Source organism: Dasypus novemcinctus, chromosome 3 (genome assembly GCF_030445035.2).
Source record: "Dasypus novemcinctus isolate mDasNov1 chromosome 3, mDasNov1.1.hap2, whole genome shotgun sequence".
NCBI lineage: Eukaryota > Metazoa > Chordata > Mammalia > Cingulata > Dasypodidae > Dasypus > Dasypus novemcinctus.
Window position 1 is genome coordinate 123,134,098 of NC_080675.1, and position 12,017 is coordinate 123,146,114.

Below are 12,017 nucleotides of genomic sequence, written 5' to 3' on the forward strand. Positions count from 1 at the left end.
ATATATTCTGGATACATATATCAGATATATGATTTGCAGATATTTTTTCCTATTTTGTGGGTTGTCTTTTTACTTTCTTTTTTTTTTTTTTTTTTTAAGATTTATTTATTTATTTATTTCCCACCCCTGCCCTGGTTGTCTGTTCTTGTTGTCTATTTGCTGCGTCTTGTTTCTTTGTCCACTTCTGTTGTCGTCAGCGGCTCAGCGGCACGGGAAGTGTGGGCGGCGCCATTCCTGGGCAGGCTGCTCTTTCTTTTCACGCTGGGCGGCTCTCCTTACGGGGCGCACTCCTTGCGCGTGGGGCTCCCTTACGCGGGGGACACCCTTGCGTGGCACGGCACTCCTTGCGCGCATCAGTGCTGCACATGGCCAGCTCCACACGGGTCAAGGAGGCCCGGGGTTTGAACCGCGGACCTCCCATATGGTAGACGGACGCCCTAACCACTGGGCCAAAGTCCGTTTCCCGTGTCTTTTTACTTTCTTGATGGTGTCCTTTTGTAGACACTCTTTATGAGTTTGAAGAAGTTCCTGTATATTAATTGTTCATTGAATGTTTTTATCATGAAAGAGGGTTGGATTTCATCAGATGCTTTATCTGCGTCTATCAAGATGATCATGTGATGGTTTTCTTTATTCTTTGAATATGATGTTTTATATTGACTGATTTTTGGATCTGGATAAAACCCATTTGGTCATGGTATATAATCCTTTTTATATGTTGCTGAATTTGGTTGCTAGTAATTTCTTCAGAATTTTTGTGTCTATATTCATAAGGGATATTGTTTTGTAGTTGTAATTTCTTTGACTAGTTTTGTAATAGTGGTCTTTTAGAATGACTTAGGAAGCATTTCCCCACTTCTATATTTGGAAGAATTACAGTGTGTGAAAGATTAGTATTTTATTTTCTTCCTCCTGCCCCTCCCCTTCCTCCCCCCTCTTCTTCCCTTCTCCTCCTCCCTCCTTCTTATTATTTAAGATACTGGGGCCAGGACCTCATATGTGGGAAGCCGGCACTCAATCACTAAGCCACATGGGCTCCCCTGAGTTAGTTTTTTCATTTGTTTACTTGTTTGTTTTTGTTTTTAGGAGGCACTGGGGACCAAACCTGGGACCTCCCATGTGGAAAGCAAGTTCTCAACTGCTTGAGCCACATCTCCTCCCCTAAGTCTTCTTTAACTATTTGATAAAATTCACCAATAAAGTCATCTGGGCATTGGCTTTTCTTTGTTTGAATTGTTTTGTTTTTTAAAGATTTATTTATTTACTTATTTTATTTTCCCCCCTTTCTCCCCCCCTCCCCCCACCCTGCTGTTTTTTGCTGTCTGTATCTGTTTGCTCTGTGATCCCCTGCATCTGTTTCTCCCTTTGGTCTTCTCTTCTCATTTTTTCTCTCTAGGAGTCACTGGAATTTGATCCTGGGACTTCTGATGTGGAGAGATGTTCCCTGTTAGCCGTGCCACCTCAGTTCCTGGTCTCCACTGTACCCCACCTTGACTCTCCCCTCCATCCCTCCCCTGCTGCATCATCATCCTGCTGTGTGACTCACTTGTACTGGCGCTGGCTTACTGTGCGGGCACTCATACCTCGTGGGCACTCAGCTCGCCACGCAGGCACTAGCTTACCATGTGGGCACTGGCTCATCATTCAGGAATGCTGCCTCTTCTTTTTTACCAGGAGGTCCCAGGGATTGAAGCTGGGTCCTCCCATATGGTAGGCAGAAGCCCCATCACTTGAACCACATCCTCTTCCCTGTTGGAAATTTTAAATTACCAGTTCAATCTCTTTGCTTATTATAGGTCTAATCAGATTATCTACTTTTTTTTTTGTCAGTCACCGGAGTCGGGGATTGAACCCCAGACCTCTTATGTGGGAAGCTGGCACTCAACCCCCGAACCATATCAGTTCCTGAGTTGGTGTTTTCATTTGTTTGCTTGTGGGTTTTTGTTTGTTTGTTTGTTTAGGAAGCACCAGGAACTGAACCTGGGAACTCCCATGTGGGAAGCAGACTCTCAACCTCTTGAGTCACATCTGCTCCCCTATCTACTTATTCTTTTTTTTTTTTTTAAGGATTTATTTATTTATTTATTTATCTCCTCTCCCCCCCACCCCGGTTGTCTGTTCTCTGTGTCTATTTGCTGCATCTTCTTTGTCCACTTCTGTTGTTGTCAGCGGCACGGGAATCTGTGTTTCTTTTGGTTGCGTCATCTTGTTGTGTCAGCTCTCCGTGTATGCGGCACCATTCCTGGGCAGGCTGCACTTTCTTTCGCACTGGGGTGCTCTCCTTATGGGGCGCACTCCTTGAGCATGGGGCTCCCCTACACGGAGACACCCCTGCGTGGAAGGGCACTCCTTGAGCACATCAGCACTGCGCATGGGCCAGCTCCACACGGGTCAAGGAGGCCCGGGGTTTGAACCACGGACCTCCCATGTGGTAGACGGAAGCCCTAACCACTGGGCCAAGTCCACCGCCCTCTACTTATTCTTGAGTTAAGTTCCTTAGTTTGTGTTTTTCTAGGAATTTGCCCATTTCATCTAAATCATTTAATTTGTGGCCGTAGAGTTGTTCATGGGATTCCTTTTTAACATTTTTATTTCTGTAAGGTCAGTAGGGATGATCTAGTTCATTTACATTCATTATGTTCACTGGGATACATTTGTATTCCTCTTTGCCAACTTGCTTTTTCTTTTGAATCACCATGTCCTTTTTACTTAATTTTTTCTCCCTTTCTGCCTTCTGCTGTACTGATTGTGTTTCCTTTAATGTCCTCACTCCCCCAACCCCTTTTGTTTGCAAGTTTTCATGATAACCTTACATACCCACTTACATAATTGCTTTAATAAATGTTAAAATTAATTATATAGCTACTCTCCTCTTAAACTTTACAAGAAACTTAGAAAACTTGTAAAGCTAATCACTCTTCCCATAACCATCCATGTTTTTGTGCTATAATTTTACCCGATTTTTATCCCTTTCTCAATTAGTGGTTTTCTTTCTTTTTAAAAAAAAAATAATCAATGCTTATTTAAATTTTCCTATTTGTCTACCCTTTTCTTCGCTCATGATTGTTGACACTCCTTTCATTTTTCTGGGTTCAACAGTGTGATGATTAAGTTATTGTGTCAACTTGGGCAGATAATGGTGCCCAGTTTTTGGTCAAGCAACCACTGGGTTAACTGTAATGCAAGGACATTTCGTGGATTTTAATCATCAGTGAGTTGATTGCAGAGATGGCTGATTATATTTACAGTCAACTGAGGAGTTTGCCTTCAGTATTGAGTGACATTTCATCCAATCAATATCTTTCTTTACTGTATTCTAGATAATTTCCTCTAGAACTATATTCCAATTTATTTGTTCTTTCTTCCCCTGTGCCAAATCTTCTGATTAATACAGATTGAGTTTTTCTTATTAGATTCTCTTTTAAACCTACCTTTCCCCATAGCATTTATCATTTATTCTCTATTTTTTTAAAGATTTATTTATTTACACACACAACCATTGTCTGCTCTCTGTGTCCATTCACTGTGCATTCCTCTGTGTCTGTCTTCTCTTTAGGTGGCACCAAAACTGATCCTGGGACCTTCTGGAGTGGGAGAAAGGTGTTCAAACTCTTGCACCACCTCAGCTCCCTGGTCTGCTGCGTCTGTTATTGGCTCTCCTCTGTGTCTTTTTTTGTTGTTGTTGCATCATCTTGCTGCTCTGGCTCTCTGCTCAGGCCAGCTTGCCACAGGGGCCAACACTCTGCTCCAGCCAGCTTGCTACACAAGCCAGCACTTTGCATGGGCCAACTTGCTTTCATTAGGAGGACGCAAGAATCAAGCCCTGGACCTCCCATATGCTAGTCAGGAGCCCAATTGCTTGAGCCACATCCAATTCCCTCTTTTTTTTTTTTTTTATTTATTTTATTTTTTTTTAATTTTTTTATTTTTTATTGACTTTGTAATAATATTACATTAAAAATATATATGTGAGGTCCCATTCAACCCCACCCCCCCACCCCCCCCTCTCCCCCCCCCCAACAACACTCGTTCCCATCATCATGACACATCCATTGGATTTGGTAAGTACATCTTTGGGCACCTCTGCACCTCATATACATTGGTTCACATCATGGCCCATACTCTCCTCTATTCCATCATGTAGGCCCTGTGAGGATTTACAATGTCCGGTGAAGCACCATCCAGGGCAGCTCCATGTCCCGAAGACGCCTCCACCTCTCATCTCTTCCTGCCTTTCCCCATACCCTTTGTCCATTATGTCCACTTTTCCCAATCCAATGCCACCTCTTCTATGTGGACACTGGATTGGTTGTGTCCATTGCACCTTTATGTCAAGAGGAGGCTCAGATTCCACCTGGATGCTGGATGCAATCCTCCCATTTTCAGTTGTAATCACTCTAGGCTCCATGGTGTGGTGGTTGTCCTTCTTCACCTCCATCTTAGCTGAGTGTGGTAAGTCCAATAAATCAGATTGTAGGTGCTGGAGTCTGTTGAGGCTCAGGATCTGGCTATCACATTGTCAGTCCAGAGATTCAAATCCCCTAAATATATCTTAAACCCCAACATTAACTGCACCTCCAGCACATTAGCATGAAAGTCTTATGAAGGGAGATCCCATCTGAGTCCAGATTCATCACACATACACACCATTTCCAAAGAGGGGCCATCTGCCCTGGTAGTTAACCCCATCGGCCATGACCATAACTCCCATGGGTCTCTTTAGCCCTCAAAGGAACCAATATCTGGGGGTTGTATCTGCTTTATCTGTCTCTCTGACTCTGCTCAGTTGTGCATGAGGGCAAACCTTCTGCCAGCCTCCAGACTCTTTTTTAGAAACTCGTAGCCATATAAACTCATTTCTCCTTTCCATTTCCCCCTTACTTTAGGTCAAACAGCATTTTAAAGTCATGGTATTTTATGTAGACATGGATATTCTGCTGCAATTCCCTCTTTATTTTTAATCTCTTTAATCATTTAAAACAAGCTTATTTTGTAATATGCGATTATTCATTTATTCAGGCTCCTGGATGCTACTCTCATTCCTTTCCTTTTGTTCTGTTACTCTTGATCATGGTGGATAATTTGCACCAAAGACTTGTAATATTTAAATTATTATTATTAAGAGTTGTTCCTTAGTAGGGAATATTTATTCCATGAGAATTCTGTTCAGTTGTGCAAGTTTTCTTCCATAGTAATTTTGTATTTTCTTCTGTCATGGGTTAAAAGCATATCACCATGCCAAGATGAACTAAAATGTTTTATTATGTAATATTTAATTTGTAAGAAATAATATATGTAACTTGTAAATTATGAAGAACAAAAGGATAAATCAAGAAGTCATGGAAAGGACAAATGAGTTTATATGGCTATGAGTCTCCAAAAAGAGTCGGGAGGTCATCAGAGGGGTTGCCCTTATGCACACCTGAGCAGAGTCCCGGAGACAGATAAAGTAGATATCTCCAAAAAGAGCCGGGAGGTCATCAGAGGGGTCGCCCTTATGTACACCTCAGCAGAGTCCCAGAGACAGATAAAGTAAATACAACCCCAAGTATTGGTTCTTCTGAGGGCTACAGAGACCCACAGGTTCTAGGGTCATGGCAGATGGAGTTCAGTGCCGTGTCAGTTTGCCCTTCTTTGTAGTTTGTGTTTCTGTGATGGAGCTGGGCTCAGATGTGATCTTTGTCCACAAGCCTCTCCTGTTACTTTTACCAGAACTGTAGTTGGTGCTGGGGTTTAATGTATACCCACGGGATCTGAATCTCTGGACTGACCATGTGATAGACAGGCCCTGAGCCTCAACAGACTTGCAACTCCTACACTCTGGTTTATTGGACTTACCCCACTCATCTAAAATGGAGGTGAAGAAGGTCAACCACCGCACCATGGAGCCAAGAGTGCCTACAACTGAAAGCAGGAGAATTGTATCCAGTATCCATGTGGAATCTAAGCCCCCTCTTGATATAGATGTGGAGTGGACACAAACATTCTAAGGTCCACAGGATGGAGTAATAGAGTATGGATTAGAGTGGAGTTACTGATATTCTATTCATGAACTATTGTGATTAGTAATTGAAGAAAATGTGGCATTGGTGTGGAGAAAGTGGCCATGGTGGCTGCTGGGGGTAGGGAGTGGGAGGAAGAGATGTGATGTGGGGGCATTTTCGGGACTTGGAGTTGTCCTGGGTGGTGCTGCAGGGACAGTTACCGGACATTGTATGTCCTCCCATGGCCCACTGGGTGGACTGTGGGAGAGTGTGGGCTATGGTGTGGACCATTGACCATGAGGTGCAGCGGTGCTCAGAGATGTATTCACCAAATGCAATGAATGTCTCATGATGATTGAGGAGGTTGTTGTTATGGGGGGAGGAGTGGGGTGAGGGGGGTGAGGGGGTATATGGGGACCTCATATTTTTTGAATGTAACATTAAAAAAATAAATAAAGACAAAAAAAAAAAAAGAAGTCACCACCCCAGGTAAGAAGTAGAATATTATGACTCAGTTGAAATGACCTGTTTTCCTCCCATATTCTAGTCCCTTTTCTCCCTACCCGATTTAACTATGACTCAGAATTTTGTGTTTTTTGTTTCTTTTTAAAATTAGCTTTTTTTCTACATGCACATGCAAACACACACAAATAATGTATTATTTCCTTTTGTTTTTTAAACTTTTTAGAAAAATGGCTATTTCAAGCTTTATTTAAGCTTTATAAAAATGATGTATATTTCACCATCTTGACCTACCTGTTTTACTCAGCTTTATTTCTGTGGCTTACCTATAATATCATTGGTAACCCTATTGCATTCATTTTCACTAATGAATAATATGCAATTTTGTCAGTATAACGTAATTTACTTATCTGTTCTCCAATTGATAAACATTTGATTGTTTCCAGTTTTTTATTTTGTTATCCTGAACAATGCTTCTCTGAACATTCTCACACATGAACAAGATTCTCACACATGTTGTGGTAGTTTGATATAATTTATGAATTCCAAAAAGATATTGATTATGATTGGAAACTGGTCTGTTCCTCTGGGCATGATACCCTTTGATTGTAGTACATTCAACTGAGATGTCCTGGATTAAATTATAAGATTAGTGCTTTGATTCGACCACATCTTTAGGGCAGGCGGGTTTGACTCCCCACCCTCTTGGTGGGCTGATAAAACAGACTCTCTGCCCCTATGGCGAGTCGAGTACCCACATGCGTGCCTTCACGGTGAGCTAGTGCCTGCACAGTGAACCAAGCACCTGCACAGTGAGCCAGTGCCCGCACAAGTGAGTCACACAGCAGGATGATGACTCAACAAAAGAAAGATGAAGGAGAGAGTCAAGGCGAGGCACAACAGAAACCAGGAAATGAGGTGGTGCAAGTGACAAGGAAACTTTCTCCACATCAGAGGTCCCCAGGATCGAATCCCAGTGAATCCTAGAGCGGAAAAATGAAAAGAGAACTAGACACAGAAGATCACACAGTGAATGGACACAGACAGCAAAAAACAGTGGGGTGGGAGGGAGGGGGAGGGTACAAAAAAGCTTTAAAAAAAACCCACAGACCCTCACATACAAGTAGATACACAGAAAAGAACATGGAGAAAGAACACAGCTCATTAAACATGGCAGAGGTCCTGGGAAGAGAGATGAGCCTGATAGTCTACAGCTGACCTTGTGAAGAGACCAGAGTAGCTGTGCCTGGAAAGAAATGAGCCCCAGAGGAAGAGAGACGAGCCTTTACCAGCTTACAGCTGAGGTCAGAAGAAGCTGGGACCACAGAGCCTTAAGAGGAAGAAGGAAGGCTGAACCCTCACAGACATTGCCCACCATCTTGCTTCAACACATGGCAACAGACTGCGGGTGAGGAGGTACCTATTATGGTACCTTGAGTTGGACTCTTTAGGGCCTTGTAATTGTAAGCTTTTACCCCAAATAAGTACTGTGATGGTTAGGCTAATGTGTCAACTCAGCCAGGTAATTGTGCCTCATTGTTTGGTCAAGCAATCACTGGGCTAATTGTTATACAAGGATATTTATGGACTTTAGTTATCAGTGAGTTTACTGCATAGATGGCTGATTACATCTATAATCAACCAGGATGATTGCCATTAGCAATGAGTGATGTCTCATCCAATCAGTTGAATGCCTTAAAAGAGGAAGTGATTTCAGCATTCAGAGAGAATTTCCCAGCTCATCTTTGGACGCCCAGAGTCTCCTGAATACTCACCAAGGAACTTAATTGGACTTTCAAGCCCCCAGTTTGCAACCTGCCTGCGGACCTGTACATCCCCACAGTCATGTGAGAGAATTTTATAAAATCTCATACTGTTTACAGATATCTCCTGTTGATTCTGTTTCGCTAGAGAACCATTCCTAACACAAGTACACTTTATAAAAGCCAACAGATCTCTAGTACTTTGTATCAGCACCCTTTTGGCTGATTAATACACAGTTGTACAAGTATAACATTTTCAACAGGGCATGTGTAGTATTAGTATTGGAATTTCGGATTTGTAGGGGATGCACATGTATGGTTTTGCAAAATCATGACAGAGTTTTTTCAAAGTGGTTACACCAAATTGTATTCTTCCCAGCAGTGCATAAGAATTCCTATGTTTACCAGTAATTGGCTTGCCAAACTTCTTAATTTTTGCCAATCTGATGGGTGTAAAATTGTTACTCATTGTACTCTTAATATGACTTTCCCTGATTATTGATGAGTTTGAGTGTCTTTTCATGTGTTTATTTGCCATTATGTTTTTTTCTTCTATAAAATTCTAGTTATGTCTTTTGCCTATTTTTCCATGGGATTATTTGTTTTTTCCTTATTGATATATAGGAATTAACTCTTTTTAGAACATATTTTTATTGATTTTTAAAAGACACATAGATCATACAAAATGTTACATTAAAAAATATAGGAGGGACTTACTGATATTACATGATGGAACTATTGTGATTAGTAATGGAAGAAATTGTAGCACTGATATGGAGAAAGTGGCCACGGTAGCTGCTGAGAGTAGGGAGAGGGAAGAAGAGATATGAGGGCATTTTCAGGACTTGGTGTTGTCCTGGGTGGTACTGCAGGGACAGATGCTGGACATTGTATATCCTGCCATGGCCCACTGGATGGACTGGGGGAGAGTGTGAACTACAATGTAAACCATTATCCATGTGGTACAGCAGTGCTCCAAAATGTATTCACCAAATGCAATGAATGTCCCATGATGATGAAAGAGGTTGTTGATGTGGGAGGAGTGGGGTGAGGTGGGTGGGGGTATATATGGGGACCTCTTTTTTTTTTTTTTAAGATTTATGTATTTATTTATTTCTCTTCCCTTCCCACCCCCCCACCCCGGTTGTCTGTTCTGTGTCTATTTTGTTGCGTCTTCTTTGTACGCTTCTGTTGTCAGCGGCGCGGGAATCTGCGTTTCTTTTGTTGCGTCATCTTGTGTCAGCTCTCCATGTGTGCTGCGCCATTCCTGGGCAGGCTACATTTTCTTTCACATTGGGCGGCTCTCCTTACAGGGTGCACTCCTTGCGCATGGGGCTCCTCTACACGGGGGACACCCCTGCGTGGCAGGGCACTCCTTGCGCGCATCAGCACTGTGCATGGGCCAGCTCCACATGGGTCAAGGAGGCCTGGGGTTTGAACCGCAGACCTCCCATGTGGTAGACGGATGCCCTAACCACTGGGCCAAGTCTGCCGCCCTCTTATATTTTTTAAATGTAACGTTTAAAAATATATATATAAGAGGTCTCCAAAGGCCCCACTCCTCACACCCCCCACTTTTCCCACCTCAACAACTTCTTTCATTAGTGTGGTACATTCATTGCAATTAATGAATATATTTTGGAGTGCTGCTGCACAGCATGGATTACAGTTGGCATTGTAGTTTACACTCTCTCCCAGTCCATTCATTGGGTTATGGCAGGATACATAATGTCCTTCATCTGTCCCTGCAACATCATTCAGGACAACTCCAAGTCTCGAAAATGCCCCCATAACATACCTTCTTTTCCTTCTCCCTGCCTTCAGCTACTCCGGTGGCCACTGTCTCCACATCAATGCAATTAACTCTTTAAATATTCTAGATGTTAATCTTTGGTTGGCTGTATATATTACAAATAAAATATTCTTTGCTATCAGTATTTATGCAGTTTCTTAAGTCAGATAGCCAGAGTTCAAATAATGAGGGATACCTAATTTTCATAATCTGTTTGGTTCCTGATTCTCATATAAAAATTAGCTAGAGTTTGGATAATGAGGAATAACACATACATTTTATTCAAATATTGTTGGTTCCTGGGGACATCTGTGTCTTCTCTCATTTCTAACTTGTCTTTACATTTTCTTTGAGGTATTCTTTTTGGTAATAAAAGTTTTTAATTTTAATGTTGCAATACTCATAAGTCATTTATTTTATAAGTAATGCATTTTTTGTCTTACTGAAGAAATCCTTTCTCATCCTGAGTTTATAAATATTTTTCTATATATTGTCCTAAAAGTTTTTAAATTTCACCATTCACATTTAAGTCTAATCCTTCTGAAATTAGATTTTGTACCTGTTAAGAAGTGGTTCTACCATATGTATGACCAATTGTCCGAGCATCATGTATTGCATAGTCCTTTTCCCAATGGTCAGCAGTGCCACCTTTGCCATAGATGAAGTTCACATACATTTGTGGTTCTATTTCTGGGTACATTATTCTTATCCATTGTTCTAACAGTAACATCAGCCTGTCCTTAACTATGATATCTTCACAGGCATTCTTGGTATCTTAGAGGGTAGTTTCCCCTCCTTTATTCTTCAAACTATCTTTTTTTTTAAAGATTTATTTCTCTCCCCTTCCCACCCATTGTCTGCTCTCTGTGTCCATTTGCTGTGTGTTCTTCTGTGTCCGCTTGCATTGTCAGGCATCACCGTGAAACTGCGTCTCTTTTTTGATGCATCATCTTGCTGTGTCAGCTCTCCATGTGTGTGGTGCCACTCCTGGGCGGGTTGTGCTTTTTTCACGTGGGGCAGCTCTCCTTGCAGGGTGCACTCCTTGCACGTGGGGCACCCTTACATGGGGATGCCTCTTCATGGCATGGCACTCCTTGCATCTGGCAGCACTGTGCTTGGGCCAGCTCACTACATGGGTCAGGAGGCCCTGGGTATCAAACCCTGGAACCTCCATATGGTAGGTAGACGCCCTATCCATTGGGCCAAATCTGCTTCCCTCAAAGTATCTTTAAAGATGCTTTTCTCTTTCATTAGAATTAGCTTGTCATGTTTCTTGAAAACACATATTTGGATGAATTGCTGTTGCTCAGAATCGGCAGAACAATTTGGAGTATACTGACATTTTTATCATATTGAATCTTCCCACCATTGCACATGACATATCTTTGTAATTTATTTGTCTTCTTTAATGTCTTTTAATAAAGTTAACAATTTTTTTCTCCATAAGGGCCTTGTTCATCCTTTATTAGATTCATTCCTTGGTTCTATCTATTTTGTAATTTAATCTTTTAATGTTGTAATATTAAAGCACCCTTCAATTTCTGACATAAATCCATCTTGTTTTGATGGATTAATTTTGCAGACACTTCTGGATTTGACTTAATATTTAGCTTAAGATTCTTGTACCTTATTCATGAGTAAGATTTCCATAATTTTCCTTTCTCATACTCTTGTTATGTGGCTTTGGTTTTGTGGTTATGCCATGGTAGATATGGGGTTTGATATGTGGTTATTCTATGGACTGAATTTAGGATTGTTCTCTCTGGTTTTTTTTTTTTAAGAGTTTCTATAAGATTGAATTGATATGTTCCTTAAAAAGTTGATAAAATAAAAAATATATACAGAACTCCTACAACTCAGGAACAAAAAAGACAAACCAATTTAAAATGGACAAAGGTGTGAATAGACATTGCTTCAAAAAGTATATACAAATGACCAATAAGCACATTAAAAGATACTCTACATCATTAGCTATTAGGGAAATGTGAATCAAAACCACAATATACTACTTCACAC